Genomic DNA, 20,905 nt, shown 5'->3' on the forward strand with positions numbered 1-20,905 from the left:
CAAATGACAAGATTTTATTTCTTTATGGCTGAGTAATATTCCATTGTATATATGTACTACCTCTTCTTTATCCATTTATTGATGGGCACCTAGGTTGCTTCTATATCTTGGCTATTATAAGTAATGCTTCAATGAATATAGGGATGCATACATCTTTTTGAATTAGAGTTTTGATTTTCCTTTTGGGTAAATACCCAGAAGTGTAATTGCTGGGTACATCTTTGTCTCTTGTTAGAGCCTTTGTTTTAAAGTCTGTTTTGTCTAATATATGTCTTGCTACTTCAGCTTATTTTGTGTTTATATTTGCATGAAATATCTTTTCCATCCCTTTACTTTCAGTCTGTGTTTACCTTTTGATCTGAAGTAGATCTTATAGGCAGCGTATGTGTGAGTTTTGTTTTCTTATCCATTCAGCTACCCTCTGTCTTTTGACTGGAGCATTTAATCCATTTACATTTAAAGTAATTATTGATAGGTATGTAGTTATTATCATTTTATTATTTATATTTTTTATCTTTTTTCTTCTTTTTCTTAAAGAAGTCCCTTTAACATTTCTTATAATACCAGTTTGGTGGTGATGAACTTCCCTTAGCTTTTTCTGGTCTGGGAAACTATCTTACCCTTGATTCTTAATATAACTTTGCTGGGTAGAGTAATATTGGTCGTAAGCCCTTGCTTTTCATCACCTTGAATATTCCATGCAAATCCCTTCTGGCCTGCAATATTTTTGTTGAGAAATTAGCCGACAGTCTTATGGGAGCTCCCTGGTAGGTAACTAACTACTTTTCTCTTTCTGCTTTTAAGATTCTCTTTTTGTGTTTAACCTTTAGTGTTTTAATTATGATGTGTTTTGGTATGGGATTCTTTGTGAGTTTATCTTATTTGGGCCTCTCTGCACTTCCTGGACTTGTATATTTCCTTTACCAGGTTAGAGTTTCCTGTCACTATTGCTTCAAATAGGTTTTCAATGCTTTGCTCTTTCTCTTCTCCTTCTGGTATTCCTATGATATGAATGTTAGGACTCTTGATATTGTCCCAGATGTCCCTTAAACTGTCCTCATTCTTTTGGATTCTTTTTTCTTTTTGCTGCTTTGATTGGGTATTTTCTGCTACTTTGTCTTCCAAATCACTGAGTTTGTCCTTTGCTTCATCTAATCTACTGTTGATTCCCTCTAATGTATTCTGCATTTCAGTGATTGCATTCTTCATTTCTGACTGTTTCTTTATGTTTTCTATTTCTATTTTTAAGTTTTTTATCTCATTGTTGAGGTTCTCACTGAGATCATTGAGCATCTTTATTACCAGTGTTTTTGAACTCTTCATCTGGTAGATTGCTTTTCTCCATTTTGTTTAGTTTGTTTTCTGGAGCTTTGTTCTCTTCTTTCATTTAAGACATATTTTTTTGTTTCTCCATTTTGGCTACACCTCTGCGTTTGTTTCTATGTTTTAGGTAGAGCTGCTATCTCTCCTGGTTTTAGTAAAGTGATCTTATATAGTAAGTGTCCTGTGTGGCCTAATGATTCAGTATTCTCTGGTCACCTGAGGCAGGTACTCTAGGTGTGTCCCCTCTGTGTGTATCCTCCTTTTGTAGTTGAGCCTTAATTTATGTTGACACATCAGTGGAAGGGATTGACTCTTAGGTTGATTGGCTGTGAGGATTGTTGTGACTACAGCAGAGGGGCTGTTGTGCAGGGGCTTATTCTATGGAGCAGGATTCACTTTAGTGGGGTGCTGGTGCCTTCTGAGTCTGACCTTTGGGTATGTTGTTTGTGGAGGTAGATGTGTGGTGCTCAGGTGTGGTATGAAGCTGGGCACCAGGTGGTTGGTTTAGGACATTCTGCTGGGGGCACTCTGATGCAGGCTAAGGTGAACCACTGTTTATGCCTTTGCTTGGAGACACTTGGTATGAGCTGCAAAGTGATCTGCAGATGGTTGCCACTTGTGCTGGACTTAAAGGTGCCTGGGAGAGGCTAAACTGTGAACCAGGGCCAGCTTCCACTAGTGCTGGGCTTGGGACTGCTTACTAATAGGTACGAGGCACATAGAGGCCAATCACTGCTTGTTTGTGGTTTGTGAACTTTTGAGAGATTTTAATAAAGTCCACATCATGAGCCAAGACAAGCTATTTGTATGGAAAAGTCACTGTAAGTGGCTTGGGTGGACCCGAAAGTTGTGTGGGACAGCCTCTCAAGGAATCACCAGGCGAGGGCCAGAGTGATAGAGCAGCAAATTTGGAATCTGCCTGTGCCTACGGGCTGGGTAGGGCCAGCATTTAACAAAATAACAATGGCTTTGCCAGCACTTTTGTCTGGGAGAAAGCTTCTGTTACAGCCCTCACCCTGAAGCCAGACAATTCAGTTCCTCTGCATATGTCCCTGGCACTTTCTCAGCTACTATACCAGCACTGAAGCTCAGAGAGATTGAATGCACCAGTGATAAAGTCCCTGTTTGGCCCTTTTAAGAGGAACACCTGGGTCTCCTGCAGCCCTGCCTCTCACTCAGCCATAATCCCCTCAGTCCCAATCCCTGCTGGATTTTACAGCCAGAAGTTATGGGAATTTCTCTCCCCAGCACTGGACTTGGGGGCTGGGTATCCTGGTGGGGGCCTGGGACTCATCACTGCTCAGTGGGGACCTCTGCAGCCAAGATATCCCTCCTGGTTTTTAACCACTGCATGTGGGTGTGGAAGGAACCAGACTGCTTTGTGTCTCTGTCCTTCCTACCAGGCTCCATGTGGCTTCTTTTGTATATCCTTAGTTGTAGTACTTTTGTTCAGCTAGACTTCAGGCAGTTTTCAATGACAGTTGTTTGTAGTTGTAATTTTAACGTGGTCATGGGAGGAGGTGAGTGCAGCGTTTACCCTACTCTGCCATCTTGACCAGAAGTCTAGATAAAATGTTGGATGTTTAAAACTTACTTTCAAATGAGTCTTCAAAGAAAAAAAATGTATGTTGAGAGAGCAATACAGCAAATGTGATGAAATGTTACCAATAAATCTATGTGAAAAGTTCATAAGTATATATTTGATTCTTCTGTGTGTTTGAAATTTTTCGGAGGTCAAATATTTAGTGATAGAAGGAGATTTAACTTTGAGTGGTGAACATACAATGCAATATATATATATATATATATATATATGAATGATGTATTGTTGAATGTTAAACTTACTTGATTTTATTAATCAATATCACACCAATAATTTTAATAAAAAATAAATTTAAAAAAATACAACAACAACAACAGCATCAGATCCCTAACCATGTACAAGATCAAAAGTTAAGGGGCATAGGACCAGGTGAAATCTCCCAAGTGTTCTCTATCAGTATTCTCTTTCTTAAGAGAATTGAACTTAAACAGGAGCAGAAAAATAATCAGGATAAAAAGGAGTATTTTTAAAACACAAGGTACATGGTACATACATAGAGAACATGAGCTGTCTTTAAGTTAGGATTATTATTCTTTTTTCTGTTAGTAATAAGTGAATGGGTAATTAACTTGAACTTAATATGAAAAGAAATGAATGTGACTTACTGAAAGTATGAAATATAAGTTGCGATTCTAGATTGGTATCTGGAATACTAAGCTACAGCCACTATCATGGACTGGCCAAAGAGACTCATGTGTCAAGGGTAGTAAATGAAGCTAGGACTAGAAACTAGCTCTTTTATGCTTAACACCTTCAAAGTAGAGACTCAGATCCACTTAGATTTAAATGATATAAATGGATGGGACATCATTAATGAAAAATCGCGTGCCAATCAGAAACTATCTTTGAAGGAAAAAAATGTAGCTAAGCCATTGTTCAAATGACAGTTTCTCATAATGTTTATATATAATGATAATTAAAGTGTAATCAGTTGTTTAATTGTTCTTTTTTGACTATTCGATGATAGTCTCCTTCTTTTCCATAACAAACCCATAGTATGTATGTTGTTAAATGACTTACTCCAGAGTACAGATGGGTTCAGAATAATGGTGACATGTTTGATTTTGAGACTGGACCTTCTAACTTCAGCAATCTTTTGTTTCCAATCTTTTGTTTCCTCAGAGAATATGTTAGGTGGTTAAATCTGATCATGTATGTGAAAAGGCTGGAGAAATTAAAGTGTTTACACATAATTTAGGTGTTTTTTAATTGAATGCTTACTTTGAAGGTGCTAAGGACAATGAATCAGATATAGATACTCCCTCGGGGAATTTATAGGTTGTTAAATGAGATACTATATGTCTATAAATCACTGTCATCCTACAAGCCGCACTGTGGTACGAAAGAGTGGGAGGAGAATAGACTTTGAAGTCACATAAGCTGAACCCTACCATTTGCTGTGTACCATGTAACATTGACAGAGTGACCTGAGTCTTGGTTTTGTCATAACAAAGTGAGAAACCCCTGCTTTGCTTATGAGTCAGGAGGAGTGATAATGTCTTAACATTGCTTAGTGACTGACATAGTTAGCATTTCATAGGTAATAACAGTAATGATATTGTGACCTATTTGTCTGTAATTCAGCATTCTGTATTTTCTTCAGAACCAATAGCATCAACTGCCCCTTGGTGCTTGACAGCCATCAGAATTACATTACTAATGTAGAGGATTATCTCATTTGACCTGTTGTGCCCTGTGAGACTTCCCTGAGATATTAATCTGTAATCTTTGAATGCATTTATTTATCATTTTATTTTGTATATTTGGATTGTTTCCAGTTTGTAGCTATTATGATTAGTGCTGCTCGCATGAATATTCTTACAGATGTCCCTCAAACACGTATGAAAGTTTCTTCAGGGGATATACCTAGGAGTGGAACAGGTGTACTGTAGGATTATGCAACTTCTACTTTCCAATGGAATGTCAAACTATTTTCCAAAGTGGTTGAATAAATTTACACTCAAAACAGCAGTGGATGAGAGTCCCTTTTGTCCCATATTCTTACAATGCTCACCAGCTCCTTAATTATTGCTTAAACTAGGGAGATTTAAAAATAAATCTCATTTTAGTTTTAATTTGCATTTCCTGGATTAGATAGCATGCTTTTCAACTTATTTAGGTCTTTTCTTGTGCGTGTATCAGAATAAGATTTCATCATTTTTCTCATAAGAGCTAGTACCTATTTTGTTAATCATTCCTAGATTGGTATTGCTATTGTAAATGGTATTAATTTTTTTTTCTAACTCTTACTGGCACGTAGAAATATAGTAGACTTTTTAATGTTAATCTTTGTATCCAGCAACTTTGCTATTTCTTACTAATTTATCTGTAGATTCTTTGGAGTTGTCTACATAGATAATCTCAACATTTGTAAAAGATGGCAGTTTTATTTTTTATCTATTATTGTATAACTTTTTGCTTTAGGCCACATACAGTAGAATAATCACATCATCCTATAGAAAAAGGAAAAATATAGTTCTTACATAAATAATTATGTGGGTTGAGATTTATATTTATTGTATCTAAAATTATGTCCCACTTTCACAAAAATATTCTACATCACTTCTTAATTTGAAAAGCAAGTCAAGAGATTTATTTTCTAAGGTATATTAATAATTTTAGATAGAATCAGGGTTAACTTTGTTTCATTTGCATCTTTTACTTTTCATTTAGCTGTCATCTGTATCAGATTCTTCTAATGTGAATTAAAAAGAAATCTCTTATTTTTTAAAATACTCCTCCAGTTGGAGGTGAACTTTATACATTTTTCCTCCATCCTTTTTTCGTCTCATTTTAAATCAGACATTTCAATGATCATTTTATCGGAATGTGGCTCTCTATAAAAAATAATTTTTTAGTATCAGTCATTTAAATGAAAATAAAAATATTACAGTTAATCTATTTGATTCACTATCATTATACCAATAAACCTTAACTATTTTATTACAATTGAAACCCTTATGTTTATTTGAATTTGAGTTGCCAAATAATTTAATATTCATTTAAAAATTCGATTAAATTTCAAGAAGACACAAAATGAACAAAACAGAAATATCATTTAAAGGAAAACAAAATCCATGGTCATAGATTTTATTTTAAGAGAAGTTCTTCTAAAAGGGAGGAAAAAAACTTTAAAGTAATAGCACTATAATTACACATCGACAAAAATATAAAAGCATAAATACACTATGAAAAGAAAATATCTTTTTCTCCATTAAAGAGGTAAATAGTACAATAATGTCAAAAGAGGAATATCTGTAAAATATTAGCTCTAAAATATAAATGATAATCACAAAAAGTAACTGCAGAGTTAAATTAGAGGTCATAAAATATATAATTTGATAAATTATGAATGTTTGCATTTTATTTTTGAAAGGTAAGATCATAATTATTTTCCATTTTTATGTGAAGAAAGATCATCAAAGTTAGTTCCTGCCAATTTTCTCTAAACAAAATACTTTTAATTGACTGTGGATGATGGAGAAGAGAGGGTGTGGTGGATGAAAGAGGAGGAGGATGTTGCATTAGCACACTCTTATTCTTTGCTACTTCATGCTGAATGTGGGAAACTTTCAAGTTCTTACTGTTTTTCTAGCCTTTGCTAGATAAAGTTTCACATATCTTTTTGTACTTGAACCTGTCTGGAGATTTCCAGCCTTTACTACCACTGTGCCCACCCCAGGGGCACAGCTTTTCTGAATTTATATCTTCTCCTTATGCAGGGATGGGAGGAATGACTGTCCTATATGTAGTCTTCTAGATCTTTGTGATTATTGACATAATCCATATAGCTTAAGTCTTTAAGGCTTTTGAAGTTGAAAACCCAGGTCATTGCAACTCAAAAGCCTGGGTTTGTGAAACTCAAGGAAGGGTTTGATTTTTATTTTTCCAAGATTCCTTTTCTAAGGCAGTGAGGTGGATTGTCCTACCACTGAATCAGGGAAAGAGCATGCATGGCATACCAGGACCTGAGCTGGAAAGGGAGAAACTCCTGTTATGTCTCTTTACAGCGATAATAAACAGAAAGTAACCCCAGAGTTAAATTATAGGCCATGAATTAAAACAATTTTTATTTAAACATGGGGATATGTAAATCTTTTGTGTGCCAAAGTGATGACAATTTAATTCAGATCTAAGGTTCTATTTCCTTTGGCTTAATAGCTTATGCTTACTACTAGTATCTTTGAGCATTTCTCTCTCAGTCTGGATAGTGATTGTTTCTAGAATGTAAAAATTTTTTTTCCTTAGGCAACAGAGATGTAATGCTATTTCTCTGTCCTTTAAAAATGCTCTTTGGAAACTAACCAAAGCACCTAGAGTTCTAATTTTGAATGACTTTAATACTGACCTATCTCTCTGTTATGTAGAATAATTTATTTTCTTTATCTGATAATTCACTTTATTTGAAGAACTGGGACTAAAAATATAACCTGTTTCATATCCTTGATTTCCTCAAAGCAATGAAACTATAAGACACTTCTTAACATTTGTGTTAGTAAATGAAAGTAAGTGGGAAAATGAAGGAAATGGGTTGGTTAGTATGTCTTTTAATGGATGTGGTGTGTGTTTAATGAGGGAAATTTTTAAGTACGTTGGTTTGATGAGGAGATAAAATGGAACTTGTCTTGCCTATCTGAACTTGGATTATACAAACTTCAACAGTTCAGATAGAAGGATATGGGATGCTGGTGTCCCAAGGAATAGGGTTCTGCTCATTGCCCTGTGATCCCTATTCATTTGTTTTTACTATTAAGTCGGTTGATTTGTTCTTGATGTTTTTATCCTATAAATACTTCTTAATGCATGATGACAGAAGTAAAAAATAGTTTGTCAAGTAAACTTAATGCAAATCTTTCAAAGTCACAAATTATATTGTTCCTCAATTCATCATTGGCTCATGCCATGAACTAGAATATATCAAAGTATATGGAAAATTGAGTCTTGTTTTACCATTTAAAAACATTCGTGAAATTCTGCTAATGAAGCAACTGTTTTTTTTTTTCTATTTAATGTCATTAATTTCTTGGTTCTGGTGGGTTCGGATTGAAAGAACATAATTCTGAATCAGTGTATTTAAAATGTTATTGTGCTTCTCTATCACATTTGCATTTTTAAATATAGAAAAGTTTGCAAAATTATCAGTCTGTGAGTCTAACTAACTAAATTACTTGAATATTAAAACATGTTTATTTTCAATATATATGGAGATTCAGAGTCATGAGTTCCATTTTACTAGTTTCTCCAGGTAAAATAGGCGAACTAAAAGATTTTGTCAGTTTCCTTCCTATTATGATTTAATTTAGTTTGAGAATTTCAGTAGATTATATGTGTTAGAGAAGTTTCTGATAAGAAAAAGTATGCAAAATCTATTAGACATACTATATGAGCAATGTTTATGAAATAGTTTAAAATATAGTGGCAGCACAGAATTACTAGGTACAATTTTTTGCCTACAGCAGTTGACTATCAGATGATTAGAAATGTTGCAATACTTGGTATATCTTTGAAAGAAAAATCTGCAAGTCTGTATCTACCCTTGACAAGTTGCCAAATTCATGTATTATGGCATTTTAATATAATTTTATTCTTATATCCGATTTTAAAATATTTTTAGCTGTGGGAAATTGCTTTCTCAAGTTGATAAATAACTAAATGAGGCCTCTTTTATGTTAGAAATTATTTTAGTATATTTATACTGATCCATGAGAGTACATAAACTTAAGCCCAAAAGATTTAACATTTATCATATCATTTTAGGTTTATATAGGATTAGATCATTAAACACTTTTTAAAAAATCACTTTCCCTAAAAACACATGCATTAATTCTTTGAAGGCATTACAGCAAAATTGAATGTGCTAGATTATGTTAATCTAATGAAGTAGACAGTTTCCTCCTTTGAGAAATGGTGTAAATTAAAAAAAAAAAAACTTTAATTTTTGATTCTTTTAAATTGTATCTAAATGCATTGGAAATTTCAAAGACTTGTAGAACCAAAGAGAGATTTCCACGGTTATCACACATCCTTGATTCTGCTATTGTCTTAGAAACATTGATTGTTAGTCTATTTTTTAAAAACTGCAGATGAAATTATGTAACATTTTTATAATTTTTCAGTCATAAATTCTTTCCATTAGCTTAGGTTTTTTTTTAAAAAAGTCGAGATCTTTTTAGCAGTTTCCTGGGACATAAATTAAAGAATTAAGAATGCAATTTTTATTTTTCCTGCCAAAATGGAGTCTTCACCCAAATTCATGTGGAGACAAATTACAGAAGCTCCCACAAGCAAGTTGAGTATCCATCTAAGAAAGAAACTTTACTTTTTTTGTTTTCATGTAAGAATGCAAGGTAACAAGTATGACAAGCAGTAGAAACATCTTCACTTCAGTAAAGGGGCTCAATGAAGGTTTATTGTTTGTGACTATTAGAGTAGTCTAGGTTTCAAAATATGTTTAAGTATTCATATACATAAATGAGAATGGAGGCATTTTAGATGCAGACGTTGGTAAAGGCAGAGGCAGGAGAGAGTAGGATATAGTAAGAAGATTGAGTATTCCATCGCGACTGAATTTCTGTTGTAGAAAGTCTGGGCATGAAGAGATGCCTGGGGTTGCACTTGGGATTCTTTATGAATGCTGCAGCAGTGAATAAATACATCAGTAACATGTTCTTTTTATGTATATATGAATGTTGTTCTTCTGGTAAAATACATTAGCAGTCTACGCTCATATATCGAAGAATGTATTTAGTATCTTAATTCTAGGTGGTCCCCGTAATGTCATAAATTTCTTCTTTAAGCATTGAAATTTATCATGTAAGGACTTTTTACAGTTTAAAGAAGATCTTGTCCAATTCCTTATTTTTTTCTTATGGCTTTCCTTGTTTCTAATTAGTTTTTAAGTACACTGATTGGCATTATTTATTAGTATAACTTCTGTAGGATCTAGGGGAAATTAATTAACAAATTGACATTTATTTATAAACAAATCACGATTTTGGATGAGGTGATCTTGTGTTGCTAAAAATCACTATCATCCTATAAGTTGCACTGTGGTACATACCACAGAAGAGTGTAGAAAGATATAGGCTTTGAAGTCACATAAGTTGGACCCTAGCATTTGCCATGTACCATGTAGTAATGACAAAGTGACTTGGGTCTTGACTTTATCATGAGCAAAGTGAGAAACCCCTGCTTTGCTTATGAGTCAGGAGGAGTGATAGTGTCTTATCACTGCTGCTTTGAGTTGCTTTAAAGAAGTAATAAGGAGCATCTGGAAATTCAGGCCCAAATGCTTTTCCATTTACTGTATCATTTTGAGTCTGTACAGATTTAGCTCATTAAACACCTTTTAAGAATCTCCTTTTGCTGGAAGTGGAGTGGGAAAATTCCCAAAACAGTCTTTGAAAGATTACTGTTTGCAAAAAAGATTACAGGGGAAGCAAAACATCGAATTCAAAATAATTATAATTAGAGTGTAGCCTCTTATAGTTTATAAAGTGCCAGTGAAAAAATGATAAAAGAATAGAGAGAAAGAATATTTTAAGTGTAGACAGATTATTGCCAACTAAAATGTTAGAATGTGTTTATATTTTTGTGTTTGTACATGCTTATCTTCTTGCTCATCCTGCTAGCACTTGAAATATAGGCTTTTATGTGCCAGAAATTTAAAGATAAATATAATAGCCTCTACTTTAAAGCTTGCATTTTAGTAGGAAAAACAAACTTTTAAATAATTAAAGTGTGTGAGGTGAATGGAAAAGATAGTTACGTTAAAGGCACATCGGAGAGGAGGTGAATCAACTCAGCCTGGGATGAGAGTAATGAGATTAAAAATGCTTTGTGGTGATGTGATGCCTAGACACTAAATGCTCTATAGAGGTGTAATGTATTGAAGGATGAGGAAGATTTTCCCATGTAGACTCTGGAAGAATGCAATGCCCACGTGCGCCAGTCTGGAGGCATAAAATAACAGTTAGTCTGATATTGCTGGAATGTCTGTTGAGGGTGAAGGAGTAGAAAGTGTGGAGAAGCAAACAAGGTTCAGGTAGGTCATTTAGTTACTTGGATGCCAATTTGAGGTATCTGCAAAGTCCTTCAGCAGTTCCTCATTGCCTTCAGATTCATTAGGGGAGTAATCTAATCAGATCTCTTTTAAGAAATAGAACTCATGTAGATATGTGGAAAGATAAAGGTGACTAGAAAGAGGAAAAATGGTATCCTTTTTTCTTTGAAAAATATTATTGACCCCTACAATGGCTTGAGCATAGTTTAAAGTTCTGGGTTACAAAGCAAAGAAAACCTTGCCTGGCTCTGCTTACGTAATAGCAGGGTTTTCAACAGATTGGAATATAGTGTGGAAAGGTTTATAGTCACAGCAGTTGTTTTGTCAAAAGGAAAGGGAATGTGAGAAACTTCCAGATCTGTGTGTTTAATAGTGGGTCAAGGGAGAGGATGCAAGGATGGTTTATACTAAGAAGGGAGGACCACTCTACCTGAGACCTGGAAGCTAAGTGGAATTCTGTCAAGTAGATGAGCCATTCTTCCAGGTAAATAAGCCATTCTGGGCAGACAGAACTAGCATAGGAGGAAACACCATGTATGGAAGAATAGAGATAGTTCATTGTTACTAGAGTAAAAGGGTAGGAGATGAAACAAGAGAGGTAGATAGGGCCAACCTAAAGAAAACTCTAAGTAAAGGAGTGACATCATCACATTTTCATGTTAGGACAAATAAGAGTTTCAGACCAGGGTTCAGGAAAATTGTTGAAGGGAGATAACTTGGGTGCTCCAGTCGAGAGATGCTGGTGTCTAGACTTAAGGCAGTGGTAGGGAAACACTATTAGGGAAAATAAGTTCAAAAAGTAGTTAGGCGATAGAATTAATGAAAAGGGGATAGCTCAGGTTTCTTGTGGATGTAATTGGGTGGTGCCATTCACAGAATAAGGAAAGTCATCTTTAATTTTGTGGGATACCCTTGAGTTTATATCTACTTGGCTATTGAATCTAGGGGGTAGAACTAGGGGAGAAATCTGAGTCAAGTTTAGGGAGATATAAATATACGGTGACTTTCAAAACTTTGTGGATGGACATGTTCTCTCAGGATTACTGTAATATAAGGACCCAAGTGTAACTTCAGCAAACACCGTTGGTCGGGTATGGGCAGAGGAATATGAAACTCCAGAGAAAGTGAAAAAAGGGAATCAGAAAAATAAGCGAAGCTATTACTTGAAACCAAAGGAAGGAGTATCAAGAAGGAGTGTCAGATGCCTCAGAGATAGTTGTGAAGTTGAGGACTAAGGAAAGACTTTTGGATTTATTTAGGAGCATCTTGCTGACTGTGAAAGCTGTTTCAGTAAAGAAGTGTTGGTGGTGGAGGGAAACCCAGATTATGGTAGATTGAGGAGTTTCGTTTACTTTTTTTAAGGTAGGTGAGAATTGAACATGTTTAGAGGCCAAGGCAAAGGGGATAGAATGAGAGAGAAGGAAGTGAGAGGAGGGGGAAAGGTTTAAGAGGACTTCAAGGCATAGTTAGGAATAAGGGGATCTCCAGAGGAATTAACCCTGACGGGAAGGAGAGATAGATATCTTCTGGGAAGGAGAGATAGATATCTTCTAGTGGGAACAGAAGGTGAATGCTTATTAAACATTTGTAGAGTTTGTGGAATATAAGAAATTGAACCGGGGCATGCTTGATGGCCCCTAATTATCCTTTGAAGCCAAGCAAGTTTGGAGTTAAAAGCCTGAGGCAAGGAAGGAATTGGGTAGGGCCCTTAAGAGGAGAGCTAAAATTTGGAAGAACTGCTGTGGGAAGTGGCAGAGGGAGCTGACCAGCAGAATATAGAATTGCTGAGTGGTTTTGAGAGGTTGGAAACCATAAATGTGTAGTGGCACCAGTCCATAATTGTGTATTGCATCCAGCAGAACTCAGCAGCCCAGTTACGAAAACTCAAAAAACATTGACTGAATTTGAATCTGAGGATGCTATGAACCTGGGATGGTATAAGACAGCTATCAAATTCCATAAATTCAAATTTGTAGATGACAAAATAGAGCTCATAATTCTGTGAATTCTAAAATTAGCAAATGCTGTATCTCAGGTGCTAAATAGACATAATTTGTTTCCTATTTAGTGTTTCCTATTCAGGAATATCCTCAGTTACTTAAACTATATATAATCACGCCCCCCCCCCCCGACCCACACACACTAAATATGATGTGATTTTAATTCTCCCAATGCCTATTTTATGCCAGATCATTTAGCCAGATCATTTCATCTGAGTATTAAAGATTTCTAAATTCGTAAGAATACACAAGTTTACTCCTTGATGAATGACGTCCTTTGAAGGAAGATAAATGCACATTCCCAATGAATCAGTAAATCTGAGGCAGTTCTTACCTCAAAGTCTAGCTCTACTGTGATTGTCTTCATAAAAGACACCCTGGTCTTTTCCCTCTTTTAGATAGACAACCTGATCTGTTTTTTTCTACCTTGTCCATATAGCAGTTATCACAAAATTTAATGGCTTTTTCCATGATATTTTGACTGTTGTGAATGCAGGAATTGAGTCTCACTTATCTTTGTACTTCCAGTGTCTTCCTATTGCCTGACACAAATTAGACACTGTCAGAGTGAATAAATAACAAATGCATGAATGACTCATTACTTCCTCAGTGTACAGGTCATAAGTGAGAGAGGGGAAGAATAAAACCTTGTGACTAGCGCTAACTTCTCTTTATCCCTTCAATCCACTGCAGTATCATCTGGTTTACCTTTCACCAAATTAAGAGGAGGTGTTTGTCTTTTTGATGTCAGGCTGTTATTGCAGGCATTGGAATAGAAGATTTTATACATACAATCTATGTATAATCCAGAAGCTTCCACAAAATCTTTCACCAAAGTTACTGATAGGCCTGTGTGTGTGTGTGTGTGTGTGTGTGTGTGTGTGTGTGTAGAGAGAGAGAGAGAGAGAGAGAGAGAGAGAGAGAGAGAGAGTTTTAAATTTCTCTTTTATTTTCTATGCGTGATTTCTATGGAAATGCATATTTAGAGTAAAACCAATAAAAAATTAGCCAGACATAACAGGGAGAAAGAGAAAATGGGAAGAAGTAAAGGTTTTCTATAAATGTTAGCAATTTTGATGTTTACTGTCTGAACCATATTCTCTTTCCTTGACCTTGTTTTACTTTTGCTTTTAAAACCATTTATAGAGTTTTTAGCTAGAGTCTCTTTTTAAAATAACTTTGGACAAATTACTGCATAATACATTATCTTGCCAATAATCATGTTGTCCTTTTGATTTAGGATCTTTAAGTTATCTTTGTATTACAAACAGCCTAGTCCTGAGAACCTTTATGAGAAGAGAAAAAAGGCACAAAGATTGTAGAAAAATAAGACAAAGTAACTTAAAATTCTAGTAGTAAGCAGTTATAGTTTTAATAGCTGTGGGGTTTTATCTTAGAAATGTACCCAGATTAACAATAGTTTAGGCAAAGATTGTGTGTGTTTCTTAGCAACTCATCCACTTTTCACTGGACCCAAGGTTAAATGTGGTGCTCCTCTTTTCCCCATCATTTGAAGTTTCACTTTGTTTAAGAGATATATTATGAAATAAATATATAACTGGTCATGTTAGACTATTTATAATGAGGAAGAGGGACACTATTGAGATACCTGTCCAGAAATTTTGGTTATCATACTGATTTCATGACTTTGACTAGAAATAGATAATTCACAAGTACAGTACATTTTCTGAAGCAGGTAATTGTTAAGCAGTGATAAGCTCTGGAATAATTAAATACTCTCATCAGTGTGCAGTTATCACCGATGGCAGCTTTTTCAAAAGTGGCATGCCACTTTACTCTCATGCATGATTACCAGCAGGTGATCATGCCAATTTTTGAAAACACAAGAGGTTACGGGTAACATTCCTGATTTTGTGAATGTAGGTGGTGGTGAGATAAGGAGCAGCATGTCATGATGTGGAGGCAAAGAGCAGAGAGGAGGCTTTTCCAAGTAGTGCAGAAGAGAGGGCAGTGGCTGTTCTTCACGCCCTCACTACCACACGAAACAGCTTTAGGTTGCCAATATGTGCTATGTATCATATGCAGATTAACCAATTTCCATGGAGTTAGAGTGAAATAAAGTACACTTGTAAGAGATTACACTGAATGTAATTATCCTTCGTTAACAGTAACAGACATTTCAAGATTTTTCATATTTCATGATTAATCTTATGATTTTCATCATATAGTAAACATATTTAGTTCATAGAGAATTCCAGTTTATATCTTTTATAATACATAATTTCCGAAGACTCTAGTTTTTAATAATTAATGGGTTTTTTTTAAAGATTGATGTTATCTGATCATCAAAATGAGTTCTTTGGAATTTAAACTAATGTTACTATACACACAGACAATTTTAACTTGTAGTTTTAAAGTGATTAATAAGTTAAAAGTGATTTCAAAATAACATCAGCAATCCTGGATGCATTAACTTTTCTCTCTCTCTTTTTTTTTTTTTGCTTTATTAAGAAAAAATGGAATGAACAAAATAATTTTTCATATTAACTTAGAAATATGAGTTTCCCTCTGAGTTTAGACCATATTCCTAATTATTAGCACTTACAGAAACTTCTGGGATTGCCAGTTTTCATTAGGTTGGGCTCTATTCACAGTGCAAGTTTAGTATCTTAAACTTTGCTTCTGTGGGATCACCTTTGCTCAAATATATATATTTGGTGTGAGCAAAGTACTACATTGTATGTTTGCATGGATTGGGTACAGCAGTTCTGAGAGCTACTTCCGTGACCATAGTCCTTCATTCTATAATGCTTGACTGGGCAAGGAAAACTAGTCTTTATGTCCACAACCCATTTGAGGACAAGAAAGACCATTGTTTAAACTTGATTACAGTATACTAAGAAACATGTTACTGAAACTTGCTATCACTGCCACTTAGCGGTTTTGGATCTGATATTTGAATCCTTAATTTTTTCACATTCAGCAAGCTTAAAGTGTGTTAGCCCATTTTCCTTTTTATGAGAATGAATTAAACTTATTTAGAGAAATGAAATTTATTTAGATTCAGGGGACATTAACAAGTAGTAGATAAAAGGGTCTTTCCATTTCCAAATCTAAGAGGTTTAACCTATCTGCAATATTTTTCTTTTAGAAATACACAGCGTGTGTGTGTGTGTGTGTGTGTGTGTGTACACACACATATTTTGAGATGGAAATAAAATGTATTTTTCAAAAGTAATTCTATTTATTTTCTTTTCTGTTTTGAAATAGCAGCCATTGTTGCTTCTTTGATGATTGAAATATCCCTTATTTTTGCCATGCTTACAAAGGACTATGTTGGAGGCATTGACGACTGAATGGTGTGAGTGGAAGACGTAAATATTTCAGAACTTCTTTGCGTCCATCCTGCTACCTCCTAAAATATTCACCTAAAATTTTTCTTTTTCTGGAAGATCAGAGATGTTCAATTTATCACAAAGATTAGAGTGATTAGAAAAGAAATAGCTATCATATCCTTATACCCCTGTACCCCAAATCCCAAATCCAAAATCGAGAAGAAAAGGAAATGCCAAATCCAAATGTCACCTTTTAAAATAAAGATCCTTTTCTCCCCTTCCTGTCTCTGGTTTTCTCAAAATTGCACAGTAGCCTAAGTTTCTTGCTGTTTATAATCCAGAAAGAATTTTTTAGAAGTGTAAAGAATTGTGAAAGAGTGTAGACAGTAGAAAAATCTAGATTTGTTCAGTTCATTGCTGACGAAGGTTAAGGTGTTAGTGGAGAACTAAATCTTACCAACATGGTTTGAAGTTAGCCAAGACCCTTTTCTCACCAAGATCCAGATGCCTGCATAATTCTTACCTCTTTGAATGTCAGAGTGAAATTACCAAGAACAAAACAGCATAATATAAGTAAATATTCTTACTCACACCTTCACTCGTCCTAATTGAAACCATCCCCTTTAAACATGAGGGAGCTGTATCAAAGAGTAGTTTGTGGGGGTCTTAACTCCCCTAAGAACCACCACCAACTTTCTCCTTCCAAATCTATGCTAAATGCAAAAGATGTGGGCAGTTAAATAAACACACTGGTAAGATGATTTTCATAGCCATTCCTCCTCCATCTGATTGATATTCCCAGACTCCTTCTCTAATGAAATGCTGAAGCTGCCACTAAATGTGTGAAGTATGTTAGACAGATGGTTGTTAACCCTTTAAGTCTAAGCTTCTGATCATAAAGAACTATTTTGGACTGTAAGAGATATCAGTAATAATTTTTTTAAAATTTTACTCAGAAATTTTATTATTTTTATTTTTATTTATTTTTATTATGGTGACATTGGTTAATGAAATCCAGTAAGTTTCAGGTATATAATTCAACAGTAAGCATATATATATATATGCATTGTGTGTCTACTGCTCGCAGATTTCTTTCTGTCATCACACATAGACCCTTTTTAACACCATCTACCTCCCCTCGCCTCCCCTACCCTCTGGTAACCATTAGTCTATTGTCCATGTCCATGAGTCTCTGTTTGTCTGTCCTATTTACTTGTTGCTTTTAGAGTTATATCCTACATATAAGTGATATCATGTGATTTTCAACTTTTTCTGTCTGGCTTTTTTGATTTAGCATGATTATCTCAAGGTCCATTTATGTTGTCGCAAATGGCAGTATTTCATCTCTTCTTATGGCTGAGTAATATTCCATTATATATACCATGGCTTCTTTATCTAATCATCTAATAATTCCTATCTAAACATTATGACAAAAACATATTTAGGTGATGTTCTGATTATTAAAATACAAATTCATTAAACACACTACTAAATTTATAGCAGCTTTTTTTTTTTTTTTTTTTTTTTTTTTGTCAGTAAGGAAGAGGAAGAAAATGCCATGGAGGCCTAATGTGTAGTGGAGTGGAGAGCAAGGAATCATGATCTGAGGGTTTCTGCTGAAGTAGCTGCCAACCTGTGGGTGACTTCAGGAGCCAGGAGGCTATAGCAATAGGATTGGAATTCATGTATACATCATTATAGTACACATCTTACACATGTATATGATTTTAAAATCTACATCTTCATGGAGAACTTCCAATATTTACTCTTGTCACTGTTCTAGTCCCTCATGGGTACCTCTGTGGATACAATTATGCTTTTTTTTTCTTCACTATACTATGCCAGGCACTCGCTGGAAAGAGAACTCTGCTATTATCCCAAAAAGAGTGGCTACAGTTCAGCTATGTGGTTTGAGGGAAAATTTAGTTGCATTTTTTTATTTGTCATTTTCTAAAATTATATCTATGTTATTTTAAAACTTATGGGTAGACATATATGTATACCTTAGTTTAAGGAAACCTTATATATTAAATTATAAACTTAAAAATGAGATAAAATTAAGAGGGGGGTATTTTTATTATAAAATGTTTTCTTAAAACAAGAGGATTCACTCTTTGGCTCCCTTGATATATTTTCTATATTTATTACCACATGTATGTTCATATATTTGCTTCCAACTCTAATTTCGACATGAAATACAAGGGTATGGTTTTTTTTTTCTGTCTTCCACACAGTTTTCCTCAATGGACTATTATGGTCATATAACAAATGCTAGAGTTGTTTGCCATTGGACTTATCTTAAGAATTGCTATTTATTGTTCTTTGCCGTTTTTGGAAAAAAATGCAGCTAGATCTTTGGGCTTTGCTAAATAATTTTCAAAACAGCTAACAAGGACAGCCTAAATTTGTATCAGAACATTAGGAGTGGTTAAAAATACATAGTCTTAAAATTGTAGTAATGCATTAATAGGGTAGCTCAGTATTTACTGAATACCTACTATGTGTTGGACATCTGCTAATCCTTTTACAGATGCCAACTCATTTCATCTCACTCTTATTTTAACTGATGAGAAAAGGGAACATAAAAATTTAAATACATTCAAGATTTTCAACTAATGAGAATAGACACAGAATTCAGGCTGAGACGTTTACCTCCAAAGCCTAAGCATTTTTGCACCCTTCTGCCTTCTTTCCGTTTCCTTTTCTTTTCCTTATTTTTCTTTGTTACATACAGAACACCCTCTTTTCCTTCTTTTCCTCTCACCCTACCATTTCTTCCTTTCTTCCTTTCTTCCTTTCTTCCTTTCTTCCAACAAATCTGTGTGTGCTTTCTGCATTCCTGACACTGTGGTTGGTAATGAGAATTGACTGTTGCCTTCAGGGAATTTAAAAATCAGTCTCCAGAATGGGCTGTTCATTTGTGCTATGAATGAGTGAAAGAATGAATGACTAGAGAAAATAAAATAGAAACTTTAGCTTTTTCTCATAATTTTAAATAGTTTATTATTACTAGTAACGAATAAGATTAAATCGACAGATAAAATTCAAATGCATAAACTATTAGGAAGCATTTATATATAGTGCACTAAAATCTCAGCAGTAACCACTTCCCCCAGGCATAGTACTAGTTGGTGGCCCCTCAAAGAAAGAGCCAAACTTAATGTGAAAAGTAGACTTATGGACAGAGGTTAGTTTAGAAAAGAGTTAAAATTTACTTTAGAAATTTCATAACTTTGGGAGGTTTAATATTTATGTTAAAATTTCTTTTAATATTTTTCTACGACTTTTATTAATAGTACTTTCAAAATTGTAATCGTAGTATTTGTACTGTTTCACTGATGTTTTACCTCCATGTTCCTCCAGAATCTTAAGAATGATCATATTAACGTCTATGTTGCTGCCAAATGTACCTCTGAGTGGATGTTTACTACAGTTTACTTAACCATTTCCCTCTTTGAAATAAAACATTATTCTAACTGTTTCCAACTTTTTCTACTGCTAATAATTCTGCAAGCAACCTCTTCATGCTTGTAACATTCCTTTTTTTGGTTTCATTTTTATGTGCTGAGTTTGAGGTAAACTAATTAATACAGGACATCCAAATGGAGATGTTCTATTTATATTTGGAATTATGGCATGTGGGTGAGGTCTGGCAAAGTAAACTTAAGTGGTTTGTGGTGTTGTTCACATAGGCTGCCCCGGGGGGATCAGATGACTTTTGTACTTTAAGACTACCATTGTTAAAAAATTTAGTGTTTGTTAAAAGGCGGTAATGGTGAAGGCAAAAAGGTGTTCTGTAGATCAAAGTTTAATTAAATCAAACACTACTGAAATGTAAACTTTTTAAACTTGCCAGTCAAATCAATTAGAAAGTGTAAGTTCCTCTGAAGTAATTCTTAAAGAGAAAAAATTATTTGTATAATTTTTGAATATTTGATATAAATACAACATTTTATATAAAGAAAAAATTATTCATTTATAAAGAACACACACAAATAGTATTCCTAGGTAATGCATTCACTTTGGCTAATACCTGTTATTAAGGAATAAGCACTGTATTAATTAGAGTTTTTTCACTGTTTTGTATTTAACATTAATAACAGCAAACAAATTTCAGTCCATTTTGGTCGTCGTCACATCTATGTAAAAATAATTTTGAATTATCAGAGCTATGTGTGATTGTTTACATTTTTGCATTTCTTAAAGGGAAGAAATGTGTTTAGTCAAAGTTAATATAAAATTTCTTTTTGGAAAAACACATGATTATACTTCTAGTAGAATACTAGTTTGAATATGATTATATGTGTAAATTTGTGTGCCAATTACTCTAAAACAATTTCATGAAAAACCCTTAAAATTGATCCTATACATTTTTTGAGATAATTTTAGAAATTACAAGAGAAACCTAGAAGTTATAATGGAACCATAATTAATACAGCTATACAATAATAAGCATTCATAATTATAACAAATACTATAATAAGTATTTTTTTCACTAACCAGTTTTCTAAAGTCTTTCTGTAGTAAGGATTTATATTTCAATGAAAATGTGGTCTCTTGCTGCTCTGAGAATATAAGAGAATTCACAGTGGTGATTAGCCTTGTATGGAATACATCCTCT

General features: G+C 34.3%; 1 protein-coding gene across 2 annotated transcripts in view; it reads left to right on the plus strand.

Annotated features, from left to right (window-relative positions):
* FBXL17 (F-box and leucine rich repeat protein 17) overlaps positions 1-20,905 on the plus strand; it is a 444,087-nt gene that overhangs the window by 188,908 nt on the left and 234,274 nt on the right. The gene's annotated exons all lie outside the window — the stretch shown is intronic.

This window comes from Rousettus aegyptiacus, unplaced genomic scaffold (genome assembly GCF_014176215.1).
Source record: "Rousettus aegyptiacus isolate mRouAeg1 unplaced genomic scaffold, mRouAeg1.p scaffold_m13_p_8, whole genome shotgun sequence".
Taxonomy (NCBI): Eukaryota; Metazoa; Chordata; class Mammalia; order Chiroptera; family Pteropodidae; genus Rousettus; species Rousettus aegyptiacus.